Source organism: Corythoichthys intestinalis, chromosome 21 (assembly GCF_030265065.1).
Source record: "Corythoichthys intestinalis isolate RoL2023-P3 chromosome 21, ASM3026506v1, whole genome shotgun sequence".
Taxonomy (NCBI): Eukaryota; Metazoa; Chordata; class Actinopteri; order Syngnathiformes; family Syngnathidae; genus Corythoichthys; species Corythoichthys intestinalis.
The window spans coordinates 33,074,786-33,097,500 of record NC_080415.1 but is presented as its reverse complement, the minus strand read 5'-3'; positions in this window follow the sequence as shown (position 1 = coordinate 33,097,500).

Below are 22,715 nucleotides of genomic sequence, written 5' to 3'. Positions count from 1 at the left end.
AGCGCATTGAAGATGAGACGTGGCTGGGTCTTTCAGCATTAGAATGATCCCAAACACAGCCAGGGCAACAAAGGAGTGTCTTCGTAAGAAGCATTTCAAGGTCCTGGAGTGGCCTAGCCAGTCTCCAGATCTCAAACCCATAGAAAATCTGCGGAGGGAGTTGAAAGTCCGTGTTGCCCAACGACAGCCCCAAAACATCACTGCTCTCGAGAAGATCTGCATGGAGGAATGGGCCAAAATACCAGCAACAGTGTGTGAAAAGCTTGCGAAGAGTTACAGAAAACGTTTGGCCTCCGTTATTGCCAACAAAGTATTGAGATTAAGTTTTGGTATTGATCAAATACTTATTTTCCACTATGATTTGCAAATAAATTATTTAAAAATCAAACAATGTGATTTTCTGTTTTTTTTTCCACATTCTGTCTCTCATGGTTGAGGCTTAACCATGTTGACAATTACAGGCCTCTCTAATATTTTCAAGTGGGAGAAATTGCACAATTAGTGGTTGACTAAATACTTATTCGCTCCACAGTAGAATAAAGAGGAAAAATGTAACGATTCTTGTGTAGCCCAAAGTAGCTGGTTAACAGCGTTTTTTTCTTCACAAATCTACTCAAGTAAAAGTAAAAAAGTCAAGTTAAGTAAAAGTACATTTAGAAGTACAATTTTCTTAAAAAGTTACTCAAGTAAATCTAACGGAGTATATGTAACGCGTTACTACTTCCCTCTGGTCCTCATGTGAAAATTGTTCTTAATTCTATCTGTTCTTTATTTCAAAGTGCTCGCTGGTTTCCCATTTCTGTCTTGACATGCTCTAAAAGGTATTTTCATCAGGTTCCAACTTGTAAACCACTGAAGGAAAATGTTTTCTTCAATCATTTTTTTTTAACCTGTGTGTATTATTTTACAGTGTTTGTCATAAATATTCTATTCATTCTCTGTTTAACACTCTTGCTTTTTTATGCTCCCGTCCTTCAGCATCAGTGGCTTCACAAAGGTTTTACGTCCAACTTTAGTCCTCCCTCCAGACACGTTTTGGGATTTAAAAGCCTTTCTGAGAGGTGAGTTTAATCATAAACATTTGCAATGAACGATCAATTCCGTCACACGGCTCTTCTTTGTCACTCCGAGATCAATCCAATTGGCTGTCAGGTTAACAACCAGGAAGATTGAAATCAATTTTTTGCATTTTTTTTTGTTTCCTGTCTGCTGTGACAACACCGCTGGAACACACAAGGGAATTTCATATGCATTTTCACTCAAGTTTTAGTAAGAGTGGTTTAGTGCTACTTACAGTGGGGCAAATAAGTATTTAGTCAACCACCAATTGTCCAAGTTCTCCTACGTGAAAAGATTCGAGAGGCCTTTAATTGTCAACATGGGTAAACCTCAACCATGAGAGACAGAATGTGTGAAAAAAACTCAGAAAATCACATCGTTTGCTTTTTAAATAATTTATTTGCAAATCATGGTGGAAAATAAGTAAGTAAACCCTAACACCTGTCCACAACCTCCGTCAGTCACACTCTAAACTCCACTCTGGCCAAGACTAAATAGCTGTCGAAGGACACCAGAGAAAAAAATTGTCGAACTGCACCAGGCTGGGAAGACTGAATCTGCAATAGGTAAAATGGTTGTTGTAAAGAAATCAACTGTGAAAGCAATTATTAGAAAATGGAAGACATACAAGACCACTGATAATCTCCCTCGATCTGGGGCTCCATGCAAGATCTCACCCCGTGGCGTCAAAATGATAACAAGAACAGTGAGCAAAAATCCCAGAACCACACAGGGGGACCTAGTGAATGACCTACAGAGAGCTGGAACCACAGTAACAAAGGCTACTATCAGTAAGACAATGCGCCGCTAGGGACTCAAATCCTGCGCTGCCAGACGTGTCCCCCTGCTGAAGCCAGTACACGTCCAGGCCCGTCTGCGGTTCGCTAGAAAGCATTTGGATGATCCAGAAGAGGACTAAGAGAATGTGTTATGGTCAGATGAAACCAAAATAGAACTTTTTGGTAGAAACACAGGTTCTCGTGTTTGGAGGAGAAAGAATACTGAATTGCATCCGAAGAACACCATACCCACTGTGAAGCATTGGGGTGGAAACATCATGCTTAGGGGCTGTTATCCTGCAAAGGGACCAGGACGACTGATCTGTGTAAAGGAAAGAATGAATAGGGGCATGTATCGAGAGATTTTGAGTGAAAACCTTCCATTAGCAAGGGCATTGAAGATGAGACATGGCTGGGTCTTTCAGCATGACAATGATCCCAAACACACAGCCAGGGCAACAAAGAAGTGGCTTCTTAAGAAGAATTTCAAGGTCCTGGAGTGGCCTAGCCATTCTCCAGATCTCAACCTCATAGAAAATCTGTGGAGGGAGTTGAAAGTCCGTGTTGCCCAACGACAGCCCCAAAATATCAGTGCTCTAGAGGACATCTGCATGGAGGAATGGGCCAAAATACCAGCAATAGTGTGTGAAAAGCTTGTGAAGAGTTACAGAAAACGTTTGGCCTCTGTTATTGCCAACAAAAGGTACATAACAAAGTATTGAGATTAACTTTTGGTATTGACCAAATACTTATTTTCCACCATGATTTGCAAATAAATTCTTTAAAAATCAAACAATGTGATTTTCTGTTTTTTTTCCCACATTCTGTCTCTCGTGGTTGAGGTTTACCCATGTTGACAATTACAGGCCTCTCTAATATTTTCAAGTGGGAGAACTTGTACAATTCGTGGTTGACGAAATACTTATTTGCCCCACTGTATGTAGTATGCTATGAATGTGTGTTTTACCACACATCTTATGATTTTTTTTTTCAAATACACCATCATGAAAAGTAAGCTGATGGTGAGATAAGATAAAATAAGATAAGCAAGTTAGAAAAGTCCTATTATTGGAATTATGTTTGCAACAAACAATGCGGATGATCGCTGCCGGAAGAAAAACACTGCTTTTAATCAAATTTGTTTCTCATTAAAATGACTACAATTCATTTAGAATAATCAAGATTAATCTCACATGTCATTTCTTTGCTATTATTCTAATATTAATTGCAGTATTTTAGTCAAGTTATTATCCCTTACAAGCTTTGATTGAAAATAATAATCGTACTCATTGTGAAATCAACTGCAGTTCTTTGACATTAATCAAGATTAAGCCAAATAGAATTTCTTTGCCTTGATTGTAAATGAATACAATCATTTTACTTAAGTAAAGTGAGCTTAAAGCAACAGTAGGCAGCTTTTATGGATTGGACGATTTTAGCAACGCCGGTGGACAAAAGCGTTTTGCCTTAAGGAAGACTGCGTTTCCCATGAGGACCAGCGCACACCCGCACAGTGTTGTAAAATCATGATCTCCCGGTCACCTTCAGATGGATTAAACGACATTTCTGTTTCCAGCGGCTTTGTGAAGGATAAATAGTAATAGGGTAATGAATCCAGTTGTGGCTAAACAATAGCATTTGACGGTTAGCAACTGTGTGGCTGAGTGTGGCTAAACCTCTAACCCCATCAGAACTCATCAGCGCTGACGAGTTTGGTTGAAGGGTGGGGTGGCGTCATGCTAACGTCATGCTGAAATGTTTATTCTTGAGTATGCTTTTATCCTGGTAGCCTCCCTTTTTCCTCCTTGGACAAAACTTTTTGTCTCTTTTGTTACTCTGCCATTGTTGCAGAATTTACGCGATAGCGTTCACCTCGACTTCCGTCGGTATAATGCATGGGGAACGGGGGAAGTTACGTATGCCGTAAATCAGTCAGCACATTTGTAATTGTAGTTTGTTTGTGTGGTAGGGTTCCTGGGACCCTCCTCAAAGTAAATTAGTGCCGGTGAAAGCTATACAGACCCCTTCAAGATATAACTCAACTAGTTGTGAGTCAACATATCATCACAAATGTTATGAAAAATATTTTATAACAGCTCCACGCATCATCTTACCTTTCTGTTTGACCCTCCCCTCACCCAGCAACGCCCAATTTACGCCTGCATACCGGGACCCAAAGAGGCTCAGGTGCGATCGCACCCCCCCTAAGTTCCGCCGCTGGTCGTAAGTAAAAACAATTTTATGTTAACTACATAGATCTTAAGATTAATAGTGATAAATGTGAATAAATAGTTTCTCGAAAAAGAAAATTTTTTCAATTGTTCACTGATTTATTATGAATTTCATTGGCATCGTTGCTGGCAGTCGTAACTCAAACTACTGCTTGCAACTCAAGACCAAAAAAAAAAAAAAAAAACTCTTTGAACGTAGACTTGTATTGCAAAAAAACGTAAAACAAGTCAGCATAACACAACCACCTAACAAACGTCAGTATCCAATCACACACATGCTTTTATTGTAATAGCGTACCACACGAATGCTATATTTAGACTGTGACATCGCCATTGTAACGCAGAAGGGGGACAGTATACACACGCCCTCGCATACAATCCATTACATTTCTGCTTGTTTTCTCCGGTAATTGTTAAAAAAATAAACATGCCGATCAAACACTGCTGCTATGGAACTTGTAGAAACGACTCTAGACATTACGACATATGAAGGATGTTTTCTTCATACGTTTCCCGAAGCCAAAAACTCGGAAGAAAAAATGTGAAGAATGGATCAAAATGCGTGGACGTCCAAAAGACCAGTTTAACGCCAGCAAGGTGAAGCCATTCACATTTCATATGCAGTAAACATTTTGTTGGCAGCCATGGTCCTACAGAGAACAAAAAGGTAAGCCATTTTTATATTTTTATTTATTTTTTAGCGGGGCGTTTTGCCGTGCTGCTTGTCTGACAATAAATAACCTGAAAATGACCTGAAAAAAATTCAAATGCTATCTGAAAGCTACCTTTTCTGTTGTAAAAAAAATACTTTAGTAAGGGAAAGCGTAAATAAAATATAGAATTAAGATTTGTTATTAATAAAAAAATTGAAAGCATTTGCGATCGCTACAAAAAAATGGCAATGTAAATACCCCCAAGAACGATCAGAGATGTTAGACAACCAGAGGATATAATATTTAAGAAAGACAGGGCATATGGTGGCAAAGGAAAGATTGTTGGAACAATAAAATGTCATTGTCAGTGGCGTTAGGCAATGCACACGAGAAAAAGGTGTCGATAAAAAAGCTACCTCTGGACCAGGTCGGCTCTTTTTCCGCCCTCGACACTCAAGCCATCTCTTTAACTGAACATTTGTATGTTCTTCCAGATCTTTACCAGTGAATTTGGCAACAGGGACATCATTTTTGGACAGAATTGGTAGGTTAGCTCAGTAAACATCTCGTTCGTACACCATTTCCATGCGTTTAGCATTAGGGACAAACGCAAGCTTGACCCTCCTAGCAACAATTGCTAACTGAATATTAATGAGCAAAAGTAGCGTGTTGCGTGTGGTACGCCATTAGCGTGTTAATTTAAGCCCCTCCCAAAACCGATGGTTCCGAAAGCCGATGATCCGGTCACATTTGTATTGTTTCCTGGAATTCTTTTCACCTGTTTATTCCCTTAACCACAACTCTTACCAGGAAACGTCCCCTCATTACACGCCCGAATTGATCGTTACGCGTGGAAATGTGACTTGTGGGGACGTTTTACGCTCCTCCCGAGAAGTGCGATTTAATCGCTGGCTCAAATCATTCTGCTGCGCCGCTGCTTGCGACTTTGCTTTTAACAGCACAATTATCTTGCAATTCTCTAATCTCTTCGTTGGTTGAACGCTTTTAAAGTTCTCTTTCGTCTTAAATGGGCAAAATTCACCATGTGGAGAAAAGCCATTTCGGGACGGCAACCGAATTTCAGGAGTCCAAACATGCTGGGAAAAGAGTGAATTAAGCGTACACGACGAGCTGTTTCGTTGGCAGCCATTGATCTTTTTGCTAAAACCTAGTCTTGTTGTTATTGGCAGCGAGTTTAACTTCTGTTAAGACTCAGTAGATACTGTCACTAAATCCGTTAAGCCAAAAATCTGCTCAAACATCACAAATCTCAATTGTCACATTTACATTCGATCACTGCCAAACTAGATTGGATGTCTATCACTGTCAATGGCAGTGAAACGCGGTCACCCAATGTCAGCCATCTTAACTAAAAGTATCATATTTTAGTTTATATATCATCTACGGTTTCTGACTGTGTATCATATTGCCTCTGCAAAACCCTTTGAGACAACCTTGTTGTGATATAGGGCTATACAAATAAAATTGAATTGAATTGAATCATGGTGTTCAATCACTCTGAGGTGGGGCTAACAGACAAGCAAGCCAGGCAGTTGCTTGGGGCCCCGGCCAATAAAGGGGTCCCCTGAGGGTTGCCAAAATGTACTCCACAGAAACAAGAATTGCTCATACGAAATGATGACACAGTTAGCAAACCTCCCTAGTGGGGCTCCTCACCATCTGTCATATGTTGCTGTCATTGTATTTTGTGAAAAGTTACACTACCGTTAAAAAGTTTGGGGTCGCTTGGACCCCAAACTTTTGAAAGGTATTGTACGTGTTCCATTTTAAGTGTGTAACTTATTTTATTTGCCATTATTTATTCATACAGGTAGTCCCCGGGTTACGAATGAGTTCCGTTCCTACACTGGCGACGTAACCCGGATTTCCGTGTAAATCGGAATTAACCTTATAAAAAAATATCCATCCAAAATGTCCAAAAGTATTTTGTTTTGTTTAATGATGGAGGATACACTGCCCTCTAGTGGCAGCGTTGGGTGTGGCTGGACTGTCGCCTTGACCTCTATGACTGAGTTGGAGACTCGTCTGACATAGATATTGGACAGCTGCCTTCTCGTTTGGCCCACTATAAGTTTTTTCAGCTAATAGATGTTTGTGTATGCATTTGTAATTTTGTTTAGAGTGACAGTTTGTGGAGTTATGTGTGAGCAATGAACTATGAGAATTGTAAATTCGTTAGCATTCAATAGCATTTAAGCTAGCGGACTTTTGCTAGGCAAATAAGGCTAATTTAATCTGGTAAATATACATTTTGATCAGACGAGATGGACGTTTGAACACCAATTTTTTTTTGTGTCAGGCATTTTATTGTTAAAATGAGTGTTGTTTTGAACATAAGTATGTTACAGCTTTACAAATTGTCAAAAGTGAAATAAGCAAAAAGCTTAAAAAAACACACTTGTCTTGTTTGCTGTCTGTCAAGCTGAACAACTTCACGTTTAGTGAGGACAGAACACGTCAAGTTAATAAAGTTAATAATAAAATACTGTGATACAATAAGGTACTGTTTACGCAGCTCTCCAAAAAAAAAAAAAAAAAAAAAAAACGACTGTAGACAATGGCGGACGAGACTCTCGCATCATAAAGTCGAAATCGCGTAATTTGACTATGTTGTAACCCGGGGTCTACCTGTACTATTAAATGTTTTTCGATTTAAAAATTTTTATTCAGTGTACCTACTACTCAACTTACAAAATTAATTGGTTCTGGAAGTAGTTTCGTAACTGTAAAATTCTGTAAATAGAGACGTGTTTTCCATGCCCTAATCTGTTCGAAGCCCCCCAAAATTCAGATATAAATCTTTTATAACGCATAAAAAATTATTTAAAAAAACATATAACAAGTACATGTTACAATTAGTTTATTGCACAATAAACATCAGAGTTGTACATAATGTAAAAAAAAAACAAGAATCAAGTATAAAAGTTAATACACTCATATAAAGCTGTCGGAACACGAAGGGGCAATTGAAGAGAACGCTGGGATACAACATACACATACAGTAGAGGTCTGTATTAGCCAACTAGATGCTAGGAATGCGAGGCACTAGCCAATGACAGAGCAGCTATCAGTATGTTCCGATCAGTAAACTCTGGGAGCTTGAGTACCATTCATACTGTATTTTTGCCTTTCGTATCCTGAAATTTCTTTCATAATAAGAGGCAATATTTTCCTGTTGAGGCAAGATTTAACCTGAAAATTCTGTATGTAGAGACTTTCGTAAGTAGAGGTACCCCTGTATATATTTTCTGCCAACTTTATTTCTATTTTGGTGTGGGCTTATACATTGTTTACTTGCAGTATTTATTGGGCATTCATGTGTGAAAAAAAATACATTTTTGCGGTATGCACTGGCCGGGGACCCCAGGGATTTCTTGCTTGAATGCCACATATTTTAAATGTAATTTCGTGAGAGCCATACAATATGTTTAAAACTGAAAACACAAGAAATGTGTGCATTTTTGTGTAATTCCAACATTTTAAAAGTACAATAAGTCTTATATATATATATATATATATATATATATGTCATCTGACATCTGTCATAAGCATTTATTAATGCCCATTGTAGTGTCATGTCATAATTATGACTGTCTGATGGCAGTCTTATGACGCCGCTGTCAAATAAAGTGTTGTCTATTAACCCAAATAAATCAACAAATAAGCCGCACTGGACTATAAGCCGCAGGATTCAAAATGAGGGAAAGAAGTAGCGTCTTATAGTCCAAAAATTATGGTATATTTAGATGAATCTCGATGAACTGCAGTTACCATCGCCGTCAATAGCAAACAAGGAGCTAAAATGCTATTGTCGTGAAATGCTTTATAGATACTTCTAAATACAGCATGTTGTTCAGTTTTTCAGTTCATTAGACTTATCGCTGTCAAATGTGTCCGTGGCGGAACAGCGTGAAGGAAATGAAATCTGCAGTTCTTCTGCGCTGCGCTTGCTGGGATTGGCTTCATTAATGACATTTTCTATGGGTATTTCTGTCCGACGTGATTATGCTGCTGAGATGGCGGTTGTTGATTCCATGTCAACACCAAAATATACTCCCAGGTGCTCTTTCTAATGTCACACCGTGCTCTGTTACCAAAAGATTACGGAATTTCCAGGCTTTTTTTTTTTTAAATCCACTTCTTGAAAGATAAAGGCCAGAGGAATTTCTATTAGGCTCTTAATTAATTGCAAACTCACGGTAGGAGTCAAATCTCAATCTTTGCCCGTCTTCAAGAGAAGACGGGTCAGAACGTGAGTGGATGCGTGGGTTTACGCTGGAATCTGGAGAGAGAATTTAATCATCGGGTCAAGAAAGTTGAAAATGAGACGAGAGCGAGACGGCAGCTGAAAAATTTACCAGTGCCTTGAGCCACACTGCTTAAATTTCAGAAGATACACGTATAAGCCACTCTTGACTATAGGTTGCAATGTTGATCAAAAATCTCTTCTCATTCAGTTGTCTGTCACAAACCCCAGTGGTGTGTTCACAGCCAGTCTGAAATCACAGAAGCACTTCATTATAAAAACTAAGTCACTGCAGTTGTTCAAAAGAAAATATATGCACTTCATTTTAATTTCTTAGTTTGCATCTGAGTTAAATCCCAATAACTCAGAGCTAACAGCTGTCAATGCTACCCGTAGCATAGCAGTGTCTGTTCTTCTTAAACACTCATTGGTGACTAATTACCTTGGCTTGCTGCATGCTAGCATGCGGTGCTGTTTTCGTCAACGATGACGACAACAAAAATATTTCTCTTTTGAAACTTTTTTCTTGACAAGACAATAACAAGCTAAAAATGTATTTTGGGAGATGAAAACATAACGAGACGAAAGCCAGTTTTCGTCTGACAAGACGAGAACAAGACAAAAATACACAAGCTAGCAATACGCAAGCTATCCTGCATCGAGCAGTGCCTGGTTGTGTCACTCGTGACGTGCTGCACTGACCCCCCCTTACCGGCTCACCATCATGTCGTCTCCAGTCTCCATGCAGGCTTGCACACACAGTATAACTTGGGTTTTTTGGGCCAGAAAGAATATGCAATGTTGCTTTCGCCTTAAAAGGTCTGTCTCTGTACTGAGTGATCACATATTAAATGTAACTCATAGCGTTAGCATAGCAATCATGTTCGCATTAGCAAGCGTCCTCTTAAACTCTCGGACAGCTTTTTTTGCTGGCAGTTCGTGGCCTCCAGGTGGGTAAAATTAATGTGCTGATTGATCATCACATACTAAATGTAACTCACAGCGTTAGCATAGCATTCACATTCACAATAGCGAGCGTCCTCTTAAACTCTCGGACAACTTTGTTTGCTGGCAGTTCGTGGCGTCCAGGTGGGTATAATTAATGCGCTGAGTAATGATCTTATGCTGAATGTAACTCATAGCGTTAGCATAGCATTCACGTTCACATTAGCGAGCGTCCTCTTAAACTCTCTGACAACTTTTTTTGCTGACAGTTCGTGGCTTCCAGGTGGGTATAATCAATGTGCTGAGTGATCATCACATACTGAATGTAACTCATAGCGTTAGCATACCATTCTCGTTCACATTAGCGAGCGTCCTCTTAAACTCTCGGAAAAAAATTTTTGCTGACAGTCTGTGGTGTCCAAGTGGGTATAATTAATGTGCTGAGTGATCATCATATACTAAATGTAATTCATAGCGTTAGCATAGCATTCACGTTCACATTAGCGAGCATCCTCTTAAACTCTCGAACAACTTTGTTTGCTGACAGTTCGTAGTGTCCAGCTGGGTAATTAATCTTGAAGAGCCTGCGGAAGTATAGAGGGGCCCGCGAATAATCATCCCCTAGGACCCCCACCCACTGGACGTTCACCTCGGTGGGGCCATTTTTACTTATTAAACCCGGGCACTGTTCATATTTGTTCCGCCACTGTAGTCCTCCCTTATTTACCAAAACTGCAGATTCCAACTCCTACTTTTGGGAGCTTTTGACAAAACAGTTTATCTGCGGTTCCGTTTGGAACTATGGTAAAAATATGTATTTTGATCTCAGAGCGGCACTGACCTTTGAACGAGCATTCTAAGTGGAAGTTTGTGCCAGATGTAATGAAATTCCCTCACAGTCGCTCCTGAGATATTGCTTTCATAAGGAGAACGGGCCTGAGCGACAGCCCTGAAAAGCGCAACGCCGCCGCCGCCAGCCATGACCAACGCTGGCGCGGAGTCATAAAAAGTAAAGATCCGATTTGGTTGCTCAGCCATGCAGAGAGGACGGCGTCAGCGATTTATCGCCGCAAAGTGTCACTCACTCCTTTTGTCTGGAGACGGCCAGCGCGCAATCATCTGCGACGTTTGGGTCGGCTGCAAAAATCAATCTGAAATGTGTCACGGGTTGACAAGGTTATGATTGTGTTAAGGCCTTTGTTTTACAACACTGGCCTAGTCCCTGCTGATACAGTACATAAAGAAAGCGTGCGGTTCAGCCGGTGCGTTTAAGGTTATCTATTGCATTACGCTTTGTGTGTAAACATGTCTCGTCGGCGGGTGAAAGGTCGTCGATATTGTTCGCCTCTATTCAAGATCGTGCTGTAACCAGGCAGCACAGTTCAGTTTAGCTCAAAGAGCAGGCTTGCCTCTTTCCCAGAAAGTGTGTATTATATGATAAATTCTTACATAACACTAGTAGAAAATGCCATTTCTGTTAAAAATGTGTGGGAATGCTTTGCTCTGCTGGTGGGGAAATTCCCACAGGTCAATTCCTATTGATTTGGGGGCATTTATAGGCAGTAGAGCTGAAACGAATACTCGAGCAACTCGAGTAACTCGAGTTTAAAAACTGATCCGAGTAATTTTATTCACCTCGAGGAATCGATTAATTTTGCCAGCTCTATGCATCACGTTTTGCCCGGACTACTTTTCATGCGGGACAATGCGCTGACATGACGTGCGTAGAGGAAGAAGCAATTTTAAAAAATACCTTACTGCAGCCGACGGCCGTTACAAACTGCGCCGACGTTGATAAAAACTACACCCGCATGTTGCTACGGTGGTAGCATGTAGCATCTGATGCATGTCATAGATATCACACGTACGTAGAACTAGATGCGAAATGACCGACTCGGCGGCGTTAACAAAACAGCCGCCATCTTAAAGCAGTACACTTCTCAGCGCTCATAAATAAGATTAACGTTACTGTCATTTGCTCACGTAACGTTATCCCTGCAGAGGGCTAGGTTTCTATTCATTATGACCACTGTCGATGCGTGGCTAACTCTTACATATAGGCTTTATTTAATCTGTGAAAACAGCGCTGTAGAGTGATTAGGGTGTAAAATAAAAACTTAATAATGCTAACTGTCAATTTTAGCTCAGTAGTCATTGCTGGAAAAAACACCAAGTAGCACTGGTGCCTAATGTGCTCCAATACAGCACAGCATTTATTTTGAACACTGCAAAAACTCAAAATCCTATCAGGACTTACAGTTTAGACTAACTTAAAACTTAACTAGAACTTAGAGCTTGACACAAGTGGAAATTCAATTGAAACACGTGGGAAAAACACTTAACTTTTAAGTGATGTGTGTTATCAAGCATAATGACATTTTTAGGTAAGAAATTTTTTATAAGATCTAAAAGTATTTTTTCAAGAAAGCAGTGAATTAGTCTTTTTTTTCCTTTTTTTTTTGTCACATTTGAGATGCAATTGTTGGCTGTTTTCAACAATGTACATCAAAAATAAAGACATTGATTGACTGAAAATGGTTCAATATTAGATGAAATGTCTTGTTTTCTCATCTATATTTATAATTGCTCTTTACCTAAAAAATGTTTTATCCGATTATTCGATTAATCGAAAGGATTTTCATTCAATTACTCGATTACTAAAATATTCGATAGCTGCAGGCCTAATAGGCAGTGGCGGACTTGGCAATTTTGGGGCCAAAGGCAAACATATCCAGGGGCCCTCTTCATGGTTCAGGGGTTAAAAAAGGTGAGAAGGGTGTGGAGGAAATATGTTCCGGTACACTTTTTGTTGACGCTTATTAATTCACAAAACCGTTTTGGAACACTTAAATTCTTTATTAAAGTTCAAATAATCATGTAAATAACAATAATTATTCACAAATAAACAATGAGGTTAAATGCTGATAGCATTTTACCTGGTACACCAGACTCACCGCTGGTCCAGCGATTGAGTCTGGCTACCATTCAGCGGATACAATTTCCAAGCTACAGCAAACAGACAGCGGAGTGGACCAATCAGCAACGGGCAGACGTGACGTTAGTAAAACGACGAGGGCAGGACGAGGGACTTGCGCGCGGAAGTAAACATACGAGGAGAGCGGAGTTTATTCAACATGGCTAGCGCGAGACGGACTGTTGTCAATGACTCGTGTCGATGTGTTTTTGGTAATTTAAAACTGATTTTACCGTGGATTGGAACATATTCTCGGCTCTCCTGTTCACCATCTGTGTTGTTGAGGAGACGACTTCCGACGCGCAAGAGTGACGTTGCTCGTTAAGAACACGTCACGCAAATATACGAATCTGATTTGTCGATTGATTTTGTACCTGTTCAAGAGGCCGTTAATGGGATGGTTCCCAGACTATTTCTCTCAGTGTTTGAAAAATACAAGGAGAACAGTCTGGCCGTGCCAGGCAAGATAGCATTTACTAGTGCAAAAGAATGGAAAGTAAACAGATTCAGAAAACTGACGGTGCCTTTCCAACATTTTTCAAAACAATTCTTAAAAAAAAATTCTAGCATTATTATTATAGTATACTACTTTATATAATAGTAGTATAATAATTATAATAATTATTCATTGCCAATCATATTTGTCATAAAGAGTGTCATTTGAAAGCTATTCTTAGTGTAGAATCTGTATACTGTAGTATTTGCTCAACATATTATAATATTAATTCTGAAGTATGTGGGATTAACTCCAGAAATCGTTATTTATATGACGAACATGACATGCTTTTATTTTTAAGTGTTCACCAGAGGTACGTTCGCTAAACCGCTAACCGAAAGCTTTACACTCCGTAAAAAAACATTCTTCGTCATTGCTTGTGGTGTCACTAATAGATTTAATTTTTAGCAAATGCTGTTAACCCGCTGTTGAGTGTTATTGTATGACTGATCGGACCTGTGCTGCATTGTTTCGCCACAGGGTGTGCTGTCGTGTATTTTGTGTTAGGTGTGAATAAGGAGAAGAAAGTTAAAAGAGGCATTAGCGCCCTCCGGCCTGTTCTCAGCTTCTCCCTCACTGCACTTTGGCTCTCATGGAGAGAGCGTTCGCTCATGTGTTCGAAATAAACGATAGCCGACGTGCAAAGTAGCAAGTGAGCTGTAAAGATAGCGAGCTTAGCGGGGTGAAAAGCGCAGCAGAGCTAAGTGAAGCTAACGAACAGCTAAGCGATGCTAAATGGAGCTAAGCGAAGCTAAACAGCGCTAAATGAAGCAAAGCAACGGATACTAGTCCGTCGTCGTGGAACAGTCCATTGTAGTGCGTGTGTGTGGGGGAGAGATAATATAAATGCAGCATTCAAATGGCTTTCTTTTTTGTTTTATTTGTCTGTTTGGTATGCTGACATAATTATACATGACGAATAGTTGGGGGTGCTGTTGGGGCAAGGGCCAAGCTCGTTGGGGCAAGGGCTGCTGGTTGGGGGCCCCCTACTGGTTGGGGGCCTAGGGCGATCGCCTACTTCACCTGAATAGAAGATCCGCCTATGTTTATAGGGCAGTTCCTGTTGATTTTGGGTAACTTCTTTTTTATTTGGGGCATCTTACACTTCCTATTGATTTTGGGGAATTTCCCAGTCACTTCTCTTTCATTTTTAGGGAATTGTCACTCCCTGTTGATTTTTGGGTTACTTCCTATTGTTTTTGAGGCATTTCCAGGTCACTTCATAATTATTTTGACATAGGATTTCGATCAAGGACGTAGGTTTGCATAGGGACGGTAGGGACATAACACTGCCAACTTTTCAGGATGCTCAAATTGTCCCCACCAACTTTAACCTTTCACTTCCTCATAGACTCTACCATCAGATGATAAGACATCTCCCACAGACATTGCGCCACGCCATCCCGTAGAGGGCCGACTCAGGCAGAATGTTGAGTTGGCTTTTACTGTGACAAACTCAACCACACGCTGCGTTCTAATGCCGGATTTAGGTGGAAACAGGACAAAGTTTTTCCTGCATACAAGCAGGCAGGAGTGTCTCAAGAGTGATTTGGTCGAGGAGTCAAGGTAATTATGACATTAAATAGCATCATGCATGCACTTTGAAACGTGAAAAAAATCAATGGATAAAATTTGTGTAACTTCGGCTTGAAATATTTGCGTAAAATGAATGATAACTGCCCGTTTTTTGCTTTTAACCAAGAATCTAGACTGTTTTTTCGTTCATATCTATAGAAATTCAGTGAATTAAGCATTTATTTACAAGAATTTTCAACCTAAAAAGCTCTTTATTTTGTGAAGGCCGCCATGTTGGATCACACAATACCGTAACTTTGGCTTGAAATATTTACGTGAAACGAATGATAACTGCCTGGTTTTTTGCTTTTAACCAAGCAAGAATCTATACTGTTTTACATTTATATCTATAGAAATGACGCTATTTAAGCTTTTATTTACAAGAATTTTCAACTTAAAAAGCTCTTTGTTTTGTGACGGCCGTCATGTTTGATTTTGGATCTCTACACAATAGCGGAATTCAACCTAGATAAGTTGTGATTGATTGCTTTTGTTGAGTAAAATTAAGATGATTCTGCATGCTTTCCTCAAGTATTCTCAGGTTGATATTTGGGGCCCTTCCTGTTATTTTGGGACATGTCTGGGTCACTTCCTGATGATTTTAGGTCACTTCCTTGATTTTGGGGCTTTTCCAGGGTGCTTTCAATTATTTCAGGTCACTTCCTACTGATTGTGGTGGAATTTCTGAATGACTTCTCATGGATTTTGGGAAATTTCAGGTCAATTCCTGTTGTTTAGGGTCACTTCCTTTTGATTTGGGTACCTTCCTTCAGGTTATAGGTCATTGACAGGTCACCTCCTGTTCAATTTGCGGCATTTACAGGTCACCTACTTCCTGTTGATTTGTGGGCCCTTCCTGTTGATTTTTGGACATTTCTGGGTCACTTCCGGATCATTTTAGGTCACTTCCTGTTGATTTTGGAGCTTTTCCAGGTTACGTCCAATGAATTCCGGGTCACTTTCTACTGATTTTGGGGAATTTCCGAATGACTTCTGATTAATTTTGGGACATTTCAGGTAACCTTGGGTCACATTCTGGCCAATAGGGCTGTTGTGATTGAGTTCCTCAAGCTCTGACTAGCAACAAGTAGACACAAAGCTGCATTAGCTCCTTTTGCTGGCTAAAACGGCATGCAGGTTCTGTGGTTTTGTGAAAAGAGCCGTATATTTTTAAGGGTACGACCTCTGTTCTGACCCGCCTGAATAAAAATCAGAAGTGACCACACAAAGGTCAACCAAAAGAAAACAGCTATAATGGGAGTAAGACCATTCAGACAACAGTGCCGGTCAGCATGCGGTCTCCTGCCAAGTGGTGGATCTGTTTTCGGCGATGATGCTGACACACCAAGAGACCGATCCGCCAGCCAAGACCACCCCCCACCCCTCAGGCCCCTTCCCCACCACACACACACATAAACACACAAATGCTAGCCCGCCAGCTCTCGTTAGGAGGCTGAGATTCTGCCAACTTTGTGAATCACTAAGAAACAGATGGTGAAAATCAAGGCAAAAAAATCCCCAGAATGTCAAACCGTCTCGCTGGCATCTACTCACTTTTTCCAGGTTCCCTTCTAAATTCAGAGCGGTGACGTGTGACTTGTCATTCTGTTGTGTCGCAGCTGTATCTTTAATCAGCTCTACAGGGGAGATCCTCACGGGAAACGTTTTGCAGTTGCAGTCTGACAGGAGCGACGATTCTGGTGGGCTGTCAGGAGACAACAGTCATCGGTGGTCCCAGAACAAATTGCTTAACTCATTCACTGCCATTGAAAGTGATCCACATCAAATCTATTTGAACTACTGCTATTGATGGTGAAGGTAACTGCAATTCATCGAGATTTTTCAAGATTAAGTGTTATTCAGTGTTGTTTTCGTCAACGATGACCATAACGAAAATATTTCGTTGACGAACAATTTTTTCACGACGATAACGAGACGATAACGGGCTAAAAACGTGACTTTGGAGACTAAACCATATGTACCATACAAACGTAACAACATGAATGCCAGTTTTCGTCTGACGAGACAAGAACAAGATGAAAATGTGTCATAGTTTTCGTCACATGTGCACAATATGTGACATTTTATGTGTAGTTAGCATGCATCGTAGCAGTGTCTGGTTGTGTCACCCCCAAGTGTCCTCTCCAGTCTCTCTAATGCGTGTTTTGAGACACACACTGTAAGATTGGTTTTCCTAGCTTGGCAAGAAAGAATATATTGGCAATGTTGCTTTAGCCTTTAAAGGTCTGTGCCGAGTGATCATCACACACTAAATGTAACTCGTAGCATTAGCATAGCATTCACGTTAGCATTAGGCTATTGCTAACGGAAAGTGTCCTCTTAAACTCTCGGACAACATATTTTACATACAGTTTGTCGCGTCCAAGTGGGTATAATTAATTGAAAATAATAAACTGTTTTCCTGCTGAGTGTGTATTATCATGTAAAAGATTTGTAGATGCTACAATATGTTCTCGTCTGTCAATTTTTATTCAAAATAACTTTGAAACTTTTTTTTTTAAATTTTGACATGAAACTTTGGAATTTTACAGACGGAAATATTGAGTTAACGTCGATTAAAGATAGACAAAATTAGTCTGAGTTTTTGTCAGCAAAAACTACAGGAAGACAAACACATTTTTAAATGACTAAAATATGACCGAGACTAATGAATACTATCATCCAAAAATTAAGACTAAGACAAAAGTTAAAGGGCTGTCAAAAACAAAACTGGTGTTATTTCGTTGCCTTGATTCAACGTCAATTTACTGTAGTAAAGTAAACTGTGGTTGGAAGTAAAAGCAATGCGATCAATCATATTTATTTGTATTTCTTGTTGAAGTGCAGCTAATCCAGATTAATGTAAGTATAATATTTTGATTCAGCATTAATTCCACTAATGCAAATCTTTTAGAAGAAAAAAAAATCAAATGACAATGAGATTCAAAAACAAATTTAAAAAATAGAATACATGTAGTCCCCGGGTTATTACGTACACGATTTACATAATTTCGACTTTACATCGCTAGTCGTTTTTTTGGTTTTGTTTTTAATAATGTCAACTTTTGTTTTGTGACTCATGCTTTTATTTTGGCGCAGGAAGCTTAAAGCCGATAGTACTACCGCAAGAGAGAACAAGAACGTATTTGTGCACCCGATATTACAGCTGCAAGCCTGCGCACACGTGTGTTGCCTCTGAAGCGTTAGCACCTGTATATAAAACCTTTTGTACCGTTTATTATGCATTCTCAATGGTGGTCAAATACTTGGGGCGATTTTATGTTACTATTTTTGGTTATGTGTGGACGCTAACTGATACATGCTAATCATTTTTGTGGATTGTTGTATCAGCTGCTAGTTGTAAACGCACATTTTTATTTTAGTTTCATTCTGCAAATGCTGATGTCATGAGCAGCTGAAAAAAGTCAGCAAACCACACGGCTGTCTGACATTGTCATTTTGGAGCTTAGTTTGCTGTCTAGCTAGGACTTAGCTCCACGTCTTGACGAGGAGAATAACATGACATATAATACCTGTTTTTGGATAGTTAGTTTGAGATTTGGAGGGTATTTGGGGGTACTTAAAGGGTTAATTCCGATTTACATGGAAATTTCGGTTACGTCGCTAGTGTAGGAGCTCGTTTGAGACTATCTGTGTTTACTGCCACCCCCCCCTTGTTTTTTTTTAATAAAAAAAAATTAAACACAAAAATGAAACATTAAAAGAGAATAACTGCTATTAAGAGGCTTTAAACAAACAAACAAGATTTTAAACAAACAGATTTAAATTTTTCAGTCAACAATCAGTGGCGGAACAAATGTGAACAGGGCCCGGGTGCCATGAGCATTAAAGGAACCCTCCGAGTGGACCATCCAACGGAGGGAGGGGGAGTTTCTTAGTGGGCCGCGGGCCCCTCCACACTTTCGTAGGCCCCCAGGACGTCCGGTGTGTGTGTGTGTGATGTGCGGGCCACTCCAGACAATCAGTTACGTGGCTGGCAATTATATTTTAACACTTAAAGACTATATTACAGCTCCGCACATCATCTTACCTTTCCATTTGACACTCGCCCATCCACGCCCGCAAGCCAGGTCCCTTAGAGTCTCGGCCCCAGGAGGTGTGGTCGAGCTCCCAGAACCCCCTTAGGTTCTGCCCCTGTCAACAGTGTCTCTAAATGATTAATAGACTATCAAAATACTCGTGGATTCCTTTGCCCTCTGATTTAAATCGTAACTACATTTTGGACAAAGATAAGTTTGATACCGCTGCTCTAGAATATTTGGAAATACATTCCACGCTCAGCCGAGGCAAAGTATCCCTCCCACAAATTCATCACTAACTGAAGGTCCAAATTAAAAGGTGCAAAATATACCCCCATTTTTCTCATTCCTTGCAGTGTTCTACACGGCAAATCAATTTTTAAGCTACAACACTGATAATGTTGCAGTTTGTGTTTACAGCAAGGTCATTAGTGTGATTAATTGCAGGAAACATTGTATCGCCAGGCGACTTTTAACATACAGGCCACAAAAATACATTTAATTGGTCTTTATTTAAACAATAGGGCATTGGAGCTTATTTGCTGCCATTGACAGTGACTGACGTCCAATCCAATTACCTGCTAGGTTGTCGTTTATGTTTTATATTACTTGTAAATGAAATATGAAGTTGCTAAGATGATGTCTTATACTGCCAGGCCTAGCAGTATTGGCGCATAGGCATATACCTGTAGATATGGTAAATCTAATCTAAATCTAAATGGTACGAAATTGCACTTAAATGGCACCTAACATATTTCTTTCATATTTTAATGTTATTTAGATTTGTTTTTAACTTAAAATATGGGTATTTATAAGCTGGAAATCTGCATGTTCCTTATTGTTGTCAGAAGCAGAATATTTGTATCAAATGTGTATTTTTTTTTAAGTATGTAATTTTATTAATCAAAGGTCTGTCATTGTAAGGTCAAAGGTTAAGTAATATGCCATTATTTTTCAGGTATGCAATATGATTGTCGAAGAAGATGATTTGATTCCAAAAATATGGCCCTATTTGTGAATTTTTTATTTTGATTTGTAAAAGGTCGAGGGTTGTGCCTAATTATGTCGAAGGTCAAGTTGTCAGGTCAAATGTCAAGTACATCTTATAAACATATGTTCTGAAAATTTGATGAAATGAAATTAAAAAATGACTGAGATATAGCTTTAAACATTCAGAATCCACTATATTTCATATTTGGATCACAAAAACTAATGGGTTTTATCATTGTGTCATTAGGCTAATTATTACTACACTTTTCCAACCATAACTTTGTTTTCTGTTTGGAATTTTTAAATGAAATAAAAATCATTGTGTCAGTGAGCCTTGTACGATTCAAGCAAAAAATAGTGAAAAAGATTACTTCAATTTTTTTTTTTCCAAGTGCCTACTACTGTCAATTAGGGCTGAACGATACTGGAAAAAACTGACATTGGAACTTTTTGGAGGTTTGCATTATATTGCGATATTAAAACTAGAAGAATTTCACCAGATGACTTGAATTGCTCTATTTGAGACATGGTTGACTCACCAAAGCATGGTGACGCTGTGACACCAAGACGTTTGTGTTGCGGAATGGCCTTGTGTTATTACAGTGACGGCGAAAATGAAAGGCGAAGACACAGACTTTTGATTGTGGCCTTCAAGGTGGAATGATTCGACTGCGGGACTTGCTCCTCAACCATCTGTATTGAAAACACAGTGAACGCTCTCGCTCTGATTTCGTCGGCACATGGTTTTCGCGCAGAATTGCGACATCGTTCGAACGGGGACGGAACTATGTAAATTTAAACATGAAATAAGTCATGTAGTGTTGTTTTTGTCAGAGCGTCACCATGTAAACGGCCTCGAAGTATATGTATATAAAAGGGATCCAGGAGGCCATTTATCTGCACACTTGTTGATAGATAGATAGATAGATAGATAGATAGATAGATAGATAGATAGATAGATAGATAGATAGATAGATAGATAGATAGATAGATAGATAGATAGATAGATAGATAGATAGATAGATAGATAGATAGATAGATAGATAGATAGATAATTTTTTTTCATAGTTTGGCTGGGGGTGCGACATACTCTGGAGCGACATATATGTGAATTTATTAACACATTATTATATCATTTCATATTATTTTGGTGTTTTGGAGTGACACTGATGGTTTGGTAAACTTGTTAGCATGTTCTTTATGCTATATTTATCTGAAGAACTCTTAATAGCTATGTTACGTTAACATTCCGGCCACGTTCACATTTCGTTGTCCATGCATCATATAACATTATCATACTGTACACTTATTCAGCATGTTGTTCCCAATTGTATTTTTATTTTAAATTGCCTTTCAAGATGACATATCTGTTCTATGTGTTGGATTTTATAGTAAATTTCCCCCAAAAATGCGACTTACACTCCAGTGCCACTTATATGTTTTTTATTCCCTCTTCATTGCGCATTTTTGGGCAGGTGCAGCTTATAGTCAGGTGCGACTTATAGTCCATTGCGCATTTTTGGGCAGGTGCAGCTTATAGTCAGGCGCGACTTATAGTCCGAAAAATACGGTACTTTATTAATTCCCAAAGGGAAATTCCGGTGTCCTTTAGCAGCACATGGGTAAAAACATAGGACATGGACAGTACAAAAATAAGGGGGTAGGGGGTAAACAAAACAAAACAAAAACAGAAAATATACTCCGTTTATAGTGTTCATTATAGAATTTGCCGCAGGAATAAACGATTTCTTAACGATTTCCTGTCTAGGAGCACAAGGAATGAAGGTGGTTCGACTTGCTACTTTTATGAAGCGAAAAAAAAGTTTGCATGTTCACAAAAAAAATAATAATAAAATAATAATAATAATAATCGCACGTACTGTGATGGGACTTTTGCGCATGCGCACACTGTGATGGCAATTTTGAAAACGATATATTGTGCAGGCCTACTGTCAATGTCAGCAAATCAGTCAAATAAGGTATTTTAGAGGAACGTTGTCATTGGAACTCACTGTTGGATTCTGGTTGTTAAGTTCTCTCCTGATTTGCATTAAAATAGTTAAAATGAATTCTGTTGAAAAATGAAGCTACAAAAAAAGGCAAGTAGTAATTTTAGTTTTTATTTCTAGTGTGTTTTATCAAATCTTGTAGAGCTGAAACGATTAATCGATTAACCCGAGTAATTCGATTAGAAAAAAAATATTCAAATTAAATTTTGCTGCTTCGAGTATTCGTTGAATTAAAGTGGCGTTGTAATGGTTTGTTTTGAAAGTGTTTGAATTTTGTTTTATTGATTTGGGTGGATACACTAGTAGCAACACTCAAAATGATATAACTCATTTCACATGGCTGAATCCAGCTGCTCCCTGTTAAGACCAACATAAGCTAGGTTTTTGTTTGAGCTAATGTTTTTTTAATGCATTCGTATTTCAATTTATAGTTTTTTTTGTGGGAATATGTGTTTGAGCCATATGTTAAGAGCATTGTTTAAAAAATTTTTTTTAAAAAAGTTAGCATTTAATAGCATTAAGCAAGCGGATTTTTGCTTTGTAATTTAGCCCATTGTTCTTTTGTTGTACGCAGATCCTCATTTATCTTTTTTTTTTTTTTTTTTTTTTACACCTTTTGAAGTTCAGCTCAGGTATTTTAATTTTTATGTTACTTATCCGATTAGGCTACTCGACTTTTCGACTTAACTAGTTCATC